Below are 8587 nucleotides of genomic sequence, written 5' to 3' on the forward strand. Positions count from 1 at the left end.
TTGTCTTTACCTAATTAGATTCTATGATATTGTATTCATTCTCACCAATCTAGGGCAAATCAACTAAGTTTATACAAAGAAAATTTAACCTTTCTCTCCTTAGGATTATCCATATAATCAAAAAAATCCTCTAAATCAAGTCTTAAGGAATTCTTCTTATTAAAAATAGACATTAAATTTTACAATTCTTCCCCCCAAAAAAAAAAAAAAAAAAACTATAATCCTTATAAATTTCATGAAAGGAATTGTGATTACCAATAAGTTGATTGTGAGTCATATTTCATGATTGTTATCCTTCTTGTTATTCAATTCAAATCTAACTTGAAGAGCATGTCTCAACTCTCATTGAGTTCACAAGTCATCTTCTCACCATTAGTTTGAATCGCCATCCAGAAGGCTTACACTTTCACTGTTGCCTTTCACTATTTCAAGATACTAACAAATTCTTATACAAATTGACTCAGAATAGTAAGCATGAAAGGACTAGATCTTGTTCTAGCACAATGGAACCCTTAAGTCCATAAGGGATTCATTGATTCCACAAGGAAAACCTAGAATCCACACACACAATATATATATATATATATATTGTTTTATTTGGAAAAAATCCAAATTGACCATAATAGGATTCTAATTTGACTAGAAAAGCCTTTAAAAACACCTAAAATCAAGAAAATAAAATGCTAAATCCTAAAATAACAAAAGCTACCAAAAAAAAAAAAAGTTTAAAAATTAACAAATAACAAAAATTGGGTAATGCTATAGTTATAAACTATTTTACAACATTTTTACAAAATGTTGATGAGCTAACATCTTATTGGTTTTCATCTAAACCTAACATTAATATCACTTTTTCATTTACCAATAACCACCCACCACATCAACAATTTGTATAATTTTTTATAAAAAAAATTTGTATCTTTAGTATTATTCATAAAAATTAAACCTCATATTCTATCCCACGTCAGATTGGCACTATTAATTGATCAAAGTTAGGCAAGACTTGAGATGGTTCACTCATCATGTAAGAGGCAGCACCTGTTAAAGGATTATAGGGATTGATCATGGATGCATGTAACCGGTGAAATTAAGAGAGTTCATATAGTAGCCCCCATTATGATGTCAGGTGTGATGTGAAAAAAATGTTGAAAGGGAACGGTAGCCAGGGGCAGTAATTGTAAGACCATTTTTTTTTTTTTAATAACCATAAGACACATTTTATAGTGAATATTAGTTTGATTTCAAGCTCGTTATAAAAGTCATAATTTTTTTTTTGAAATAGGCAGATAACAAAATGTAATTATCGCTGGGCTATCACTTGATCCTCATACAAGACATACTTAAAAAGTTTTATTATACAGAATCTTCTGATAGCAACTCTATAATCTATATGTTGGATCACAATTTTGGGATTTCTATCACCTCGTACTCATGGGAGATCCTGAGAGGTGATTGACTTGAAACAGGTCTATCTTCTGACCACAACTCCAAATTAACTGTCCCAGTTCCCCAATGGATGAGACACTTGAAAACCTCTTTGACATTAAACCGATTGACAAGCCCCAAGCCCAGACATTTATCAGTAAGTATCCATTCACCTGAAACAACAGCGGCAATAGAAAGTTAGAAACCAACTTCTGATCAATGTGATAGGAAAAAAATTTCTACAAACTGAGTTAACTAATATACAAGTCAGGCCCAATAATGGGGTCTTTCACAGTTTCTTAAGGGTTGCATCAGCCTTTAAAAAGCTGAACAGTGCTTTAGCTTTCTGCCAATTTTGTGAAGTGGCTTAGACTTTTTTGGTGGCTTTTGAGAAGAAGTCCTAGGATAGCTTTTAAAGGTAGTTGCAGCTTCTTATTAAAAATGTGAACTGAGAAAATATATTTCAGAGAAGAGAAAGCAACAACTTATAAAACCTTTATCAGCAATCTTTGGATATATGGCAGTAATGGCAGTCACTAACTACAGATTGAATTGGTCATACCTTAAAATGTGTAAAGAGCATTTATATAGAAGGATATCTACAATACCCAGTATGATTTACTGATATTCAATGAAGATGTAGTTTATGCTCATTTTATACCAGTTTCTTCTCTATTGTTGAGTGGATCAAATTCGCTGCTGTTCATCCACTGTAATCTTAGATATTTTTGGGCATGTAATCTAGGATTAATCGTGGGACATATAATTATAACACTTGGAAACAAAGTGCATATCTTGTCTCAGTTCCATCAACTGAGTAATGAGTTTCTACCGTGGTAAGCATAGAGCATAGCTAATATTTTCAAACCATGCATTATCAATTTCTGACATAATAATTGTAAGTGTTACTAAGTGTAACGATATTCCTGAGAATAAGTCCTAACTCTTAGGGTTTTCTTTTTTATATAAGAAAAATAAAAGGCTTTAGGTTTGTAAATGCCAAACTTTGTCTAGATCTGCATAACTGAGGCATCCTTACTTCAAGACCCTCTAATGACTCAAGCCTACAGCTGAACAAAGCAGCCAACGTGCTGTACCTTCTTCAAGCTCTAAGCTCTTTCTAAGACTTGAAATTCATATTTTGATTTCTTCATCCAGATCCAAGCACCTGTACCTAATTTGATGACTCTTGTCCTCAATGGAGACGGATAAAAACTACAACTGACATCCTTTCTTCAAGTTATTAGTCTAATATTTCTGGCAACACAGCTTTATTCAGAAACTTAACAACAACAAAGCTTTAGCCCCAAAACCTTGGATCAACTATAGATACTCAACAAACTAATTAGTGTTTGCGACATGTATTCTTCTTTATCATTCTATCCCATCCAACATCATATTTTGCATCACCATTTAATTAACAGGTCCTTTCTACTACTTCTAACAACATTAGTTTAGAACTTTCTCTCTCTTTACCCGACTATCACACAATACTCCAAATACATTTCCCCACTTCATCCACCGTGCCCTTATCCTATGATTCACATTTCCTTCAATCTGTCCATCTTTATGAATTACAAATTCAACGTATCAAAACACTCACTCTTTGGTATCTCTCGACCATCCAATTTTACAACTTTTTCATCTTTATTTCTACTTTGACCAAACTTACATAAGCGACATTGTCTCTACATCTAGGTAGACTTGTATAGTTCACTCACTTTTCCCTCTGCTGCTGGGACCTCCACCACCAAGTCTTTGTGGTCAATATCATACATCCTTTATATTCTCCAATAACTTCTTTGGGCACTCTTTTAATACAACTGGTCATTTCATTCCACATCCTATCAAAAACTTCATCTAGGTCTCACCTGCTTTCAATCATTCTATCTTTAAACACAACTTATTTCTCTCCCTTCAAACCCCACCACCTAATTCTTGTGTTACTCTTTCTAATATCTCTTCTTTTCAATCTTCTAATACAAATATCTAGTACCACCAATCTAAGTCTGAGTGGTTATCCTGAGTTATATGCAATTTCAGTTAATAAGGAAGCTTGTATCTCTAAGGTGTTGTGTCATCAGGTGGGGGGAAATGTTAGGACTTGGAACCTGAAATTTTATAGGGAATTCCAAGACTGGGAGTTAGCTGCATCTTTCTCTCTACTTGCTTTTATTCTAGCTCGTCTTCCACAGGGAGTAGGCAGCGACACTCTAAGTTGGGGCCTTAATGGAAATGGTAAGTTTGATGCTCGTTCTTTTTATAATGAGTTACGGAAGACTCCTAACTTTATTTTCCCTTGGAAGGGCATTTGGAAAGCAAAGGTTCCCAAAAGGGTGGCTTTTTTCTTGTGGACGGTTGCTCATGACCGTATTCTTACTTTGGATAATCTCATGCTTAGGGGTCACCCTTTGGCGAATTGGCATTGCATGTGCGGCTGCAGTTGGGAATTTGTGGATCATCTCCTTATTCATTGTCCTGTAGCATACTCTTTATGGGTCCTTATGCTTTAAGCTTTCGGTATTCAGTGGGTCTTGTCTAGCTTTGTGGAGGGGGCTATTACTTTGTTGGAGTTACCGGCTTGGGAAACATAATTCACATATTTGGAATTTAATTCCAGGCTTTTTGATGTGGACTATTTGGTTGGAACGTGATTGTCGTTGCTTTGAAGATTTTGAGAAGACGTTGGTTAAATTAAAAGACTTGTGCCAGCGTAGACTTTTTGATTGGTCTCAGTGTTGGGGTTTTACATATTGCTCCTCTTCTACAATTTTTTTCTTCTCTTAGAGACTTAGACTAGGCTCCTGATTCCTTCTGTTCTGTTTACTGTTTATGCTTTTCTATGTTCATCATCATGAACACCCTGTATGTTTCTTTCTTATTTCATTAATAATAGTTCTCATATTACCTATCAAAAAAATAGTATCATCTTGCATTATTTACAATACATACTATCAACTTTTTAAGGATGAAATCTATTTGACCAATGTTTGTCCCACTTTTGAAAGTAATTAAGTGTGAATCCATTTTCTTAGAGCAAGTGTTTGCAAATATAAGATTATATGTCATTGCAAATTCTATCCCCATTTCTATTTGTCTTTTATTGTATACCATTGTTTAGATCCTATATGTTCAATTCCTCTAGATTTCTCACCAACGCACTTAGTTTTCAGTAACCACACTGTGTTTATTCTTCTCCTACAAATTGTCTCTATCATTTCCATGAGTTTCCCTGTTAAAAACTCTACATTCCAAGTTACAAAACAAATCTTATTGTCATGAACTAAATTCTTTTACCCTCACACATACATAGGGCTGTAAATGAACCAAGTTGATTATAAATAACTCGGACTCATCTCGATAAAAAGCTCATTCATATTTGTTTGTTTATAAATAAACCAAGCTTAAGTCTTAGTTTTAAGCTCGTTTAATAAACAAGCAATGTTGATAAAAGCGAGGGGTGTACCTAAGCGCAAAGGCCTCTTGGAACCTAGGCGCAAAGCGCAAAGCGCAAGCGCATGCCTGATTGAAGTGAAGCGCAAATTTTTTAAAAATAATTTTAAAAAATTTAAAAATTATTATTAATGAGAAATGCAACAATCAAATGATCAAATTATCATATAAATTGAAATAAAACTTTTTATATAATTCATATAACATTTAGATATGCCCTACTTTTGCAATTTTAACACAAAAATTGCAAGTCAAGTCATTTTATTTTTTTGGATAAGCTAGATATTAGTATTTCCATGTAATATCCTTTCTTAAATCTCCTATATCTATAATGCTCTATGACTAATTAGTAATATTAGTTAATAATTTAATCACTTAATGACTATAACTCTAGAAGAATTAGTTTGCTATGTTCAAAATCAACCACGAAAGTAACTAAATAATTACCACATATATTATATCACATGTTTTTTTTTTTTTTTTTTTTTCATGAATGAGCTAAGAATATGAGGACATTCCCTTCATGTTTGCAAAATTTAGAAATGATCAAAGATCGATAACTATGTCATTTATTAAATATTTGAATTTCAAGTTTATGTATTTTAAAATAATGCATAAAAGATGAGTTTTTGGATTAAATAATAAATAATATCCAATTGGCACAAAATTTGGTTTGCCTGTTAAGAATATAAAGAACATGAAATATAGCGGTGTGAGATTTAAACTTTTTTATCTATTGAAAATTTATTAGGTTGTGTAACATTACTTAAAGTTACTTCATGAGCAAGTTGATCTTGACACTTTATATATATATATATATATATATATAATAATGAATTTAATTAATTAATAAATGAAGACTCAAAATTGAGTCCATCCTACAGATTACAAACGAAGGTTTACATGGTCTCCATGACAACTAAACTTTATACAAAATATATTGATGTCGAAGAACAAATGTGAGTTGGTGGGTTTATTGATGTCAGCAGTTTGGGCCTGTCAGGAAGTTGGGTTTGAACTTTGCTATGTAAACCAATTTGGAGTTTGATGGCTATCATCAGTTGTAGAAGTTTCTTTTTCTTCCTCTTCTTCTTCCTACTCTTCTCTCTCTCTCTCTCTAATTTTTCTTTTATTTTGAATGGTTGGTTGAGTGGGTAGGTCTCACCTGGTTCTCAGTGTGTTGGATGGGCTTGACAAACTTGGATGTTTGGATTTTATTATTGATGTTTGGATGTTAAGGTCTAGTTTACTAGATCAATGTTTGCTCTGATACCAAGCTATGCAACACAGAGTTGCAAAGGGCGTGTCTGACACTGTTTTTTTGGGGCCTTTAGGCAGAGTTTCAAGGATTACAACAAAGAATGAAAGATTCGATGTAATCAATTAAATTAAATTCATAAATAAAATCCAAATGAAATTAATATTACAGATCTATGAAGAAAATTAGCAACATTCTTGTTTGGCTTTAAATCAGCGTTGTCATTCAACAAAGCTCTCTTAGCTAGCAGTTTTTCTTATCCCTTTACTGTAACCAACTTTTTAGATGGAAAGATTTTGATACATTTAATTTTCATCATACTTGATGATTCTAACTTTGACTCTTCATCTTTTTGACTCTATTTCTTTCTTTGAATTCATGCATAATTCTTGGTTTTGCTTTTGTGTTGTAGACTTGTTTGCTTGAGAGTACACCCTACATTTGGTCTCTTGCACCCAACAGAATCGTTCGTGTCATTTACTTCCATTGATGGGTCCAAGCATGAAGTGTGGCCAGAATCTGGGGAGCAGTTTTATGAAGGGAATCTACTTCCTAATGGTAATTTTTTTTTTTTTTTTTTTTTGTGCACTTTAATATCTTTAATGCCATTATAGTGAAAACTTGAAGCTATTTTATTGTGTTGAGGGTATGAAAATTTCTATGGGAATAAAATAAATGGAGGACATGTTTTCCTTTCAAAATCTGGTTATTTCTTTTCATATGAGAACTCAACGCTTTGATGTAAAATGTTCCGATTTTTTTCCCAATAATGTTTTTAGAATTTTTTTAAAATTTTTTAAAACTATTAAGTGATTCTCTAGCTTTTAATCAAACAAACAAATGCATGAGTTGATGTCTTCCAGCTCCTATAAATTTTATAATGGAGTTACTTTTTGCATGGCAACGTTTGAAGCTGGGATTTCCAAACCTAAATTGAATCTTTAAGGAATTTTATTTTTCTCATAGCCAGTCCAAGTCTAGAAAAAGGATGGTTGTGGTAGGTTGAAGGCCAACATAAAAAATTGGTAACTTTTCTTATAATTGGGTCCATTTTAGATAAAAGTTGGTGTCGCTTACTAACAAAGCGTTGCATTGGACTTTGAAGTTCAGATGTAGTGAAAAGTGAGCAAGAGTTAGCTAGGTCTAGCTGGGACATTCCCTGTAAGCAGCACATTACATCACGCCATGGTCTAGTGAGTGGCAAGGGTTCTTGCACTTTATGTAGGGCTGTGAACGAGTCGAGCTTTATTGAGTAATGTATGTTTAAGCTTAGCTCGTCAAGAAATTATAAAAGCTCAAGCTTGGCTCAAGTTTGTGACAAGCCTAAAAATAGTGTTTGAGCTTGAGCTCATGGGAAAGCCAAAAAGCTTGATGGCTTGGCTTGGTTTGATTAATTAGTCAAAGCCAAAGTCAAGCTTAATATCAAGCTCAAACTTGAGCTTAAGTCAAGCTTTTAAGCTAGAGATCTTTTAAAAGATTATATTATTAAATGCTTAAAATCTCTAAAATTAAAAAAAAAAAAAAAAAAAAAAAAGTATACTCATTTTATCATGCATCTAGTCCTACTTATGATTTGCCATTATTCAAATTAAAAATTTACATTATTAAATTCATTCATTCATCATTCATTGTCTATAGCTTCAGAAATTGTTCAAAATACAAATTTTACATTAACTTTAGATGATGATGAATTAGAAAAATACTTGTTTGTAACTATTATGAATGAAAAAATAATAATATGTTTCATAATTTTACTATAAATGATTGATAAGGAAGGATCATTTGTGGTTTACTTAATTAATTAATTTATTTTTAAATGTAACTATGGTCTAAAATGGTACTTGGTCAATTTAGAGGAAAAGGAAAAAAAAAAAAAAAATTAAGGTAATGGGTAGTGGTTCTATGTTGGCCATGTCATTATTAAGATATGTATAATGAGTATATTCAGCTAACGCATATAAACTTATAAATAAGTGTATGCTTGAATTGTTTTGTATCAAGCCTAATAGCTCATGAGCCTGTTCATGAATAAATTTTTTTGCTTGGGCTTGGCTTGTTTACAGTGTTGTTAAAAACGCGCTTAAGCTCAAAGCTCGAAACCCTAAGGCTCCAACGCTTTTTGCCTCAAAAACTAAGCTCATTCAAAGAAGCACACTTTAGGTGCGCTTTTTTGTGCTTTTTCAAAAAGCTCAAAGTGCGCTTTTTGGAGCTTTTTTATATTTAAAAAAAAAAAAAAAAACCAAAACTAAATTAAAGCTATAGGATCTTGACATTATTGATATAAACCATTGATTTTGTATATTTTTAGTGTAAATTACTTATAAAAAAATATATATTTTGAGTATAACTTGTCCTAAAACCCAACACACAACCTCCCAGATCTTCTCTATTTTATTTTTTCTCCTTGAAACAGTAACCCACCTAGCTCCTTGGTACCAATTACCATGTTGC

This window comes from Quercus suber, unplaced genomic scaffold (genome assembly GCF_002906115.3).
Source record: "Quercus suber isolate HL8 unplaced genomic scaffold, Cork oak 2.0 scaffold_28, whole genome shotgun sequence".
Classification (NCBI taxonomy): domain Eukaryota; kingdom Viridiplantae; phylum Streptophyta; class Magnoliopsida; order Fagales; family Fagaceae; genus Quercus; species Quercus suber.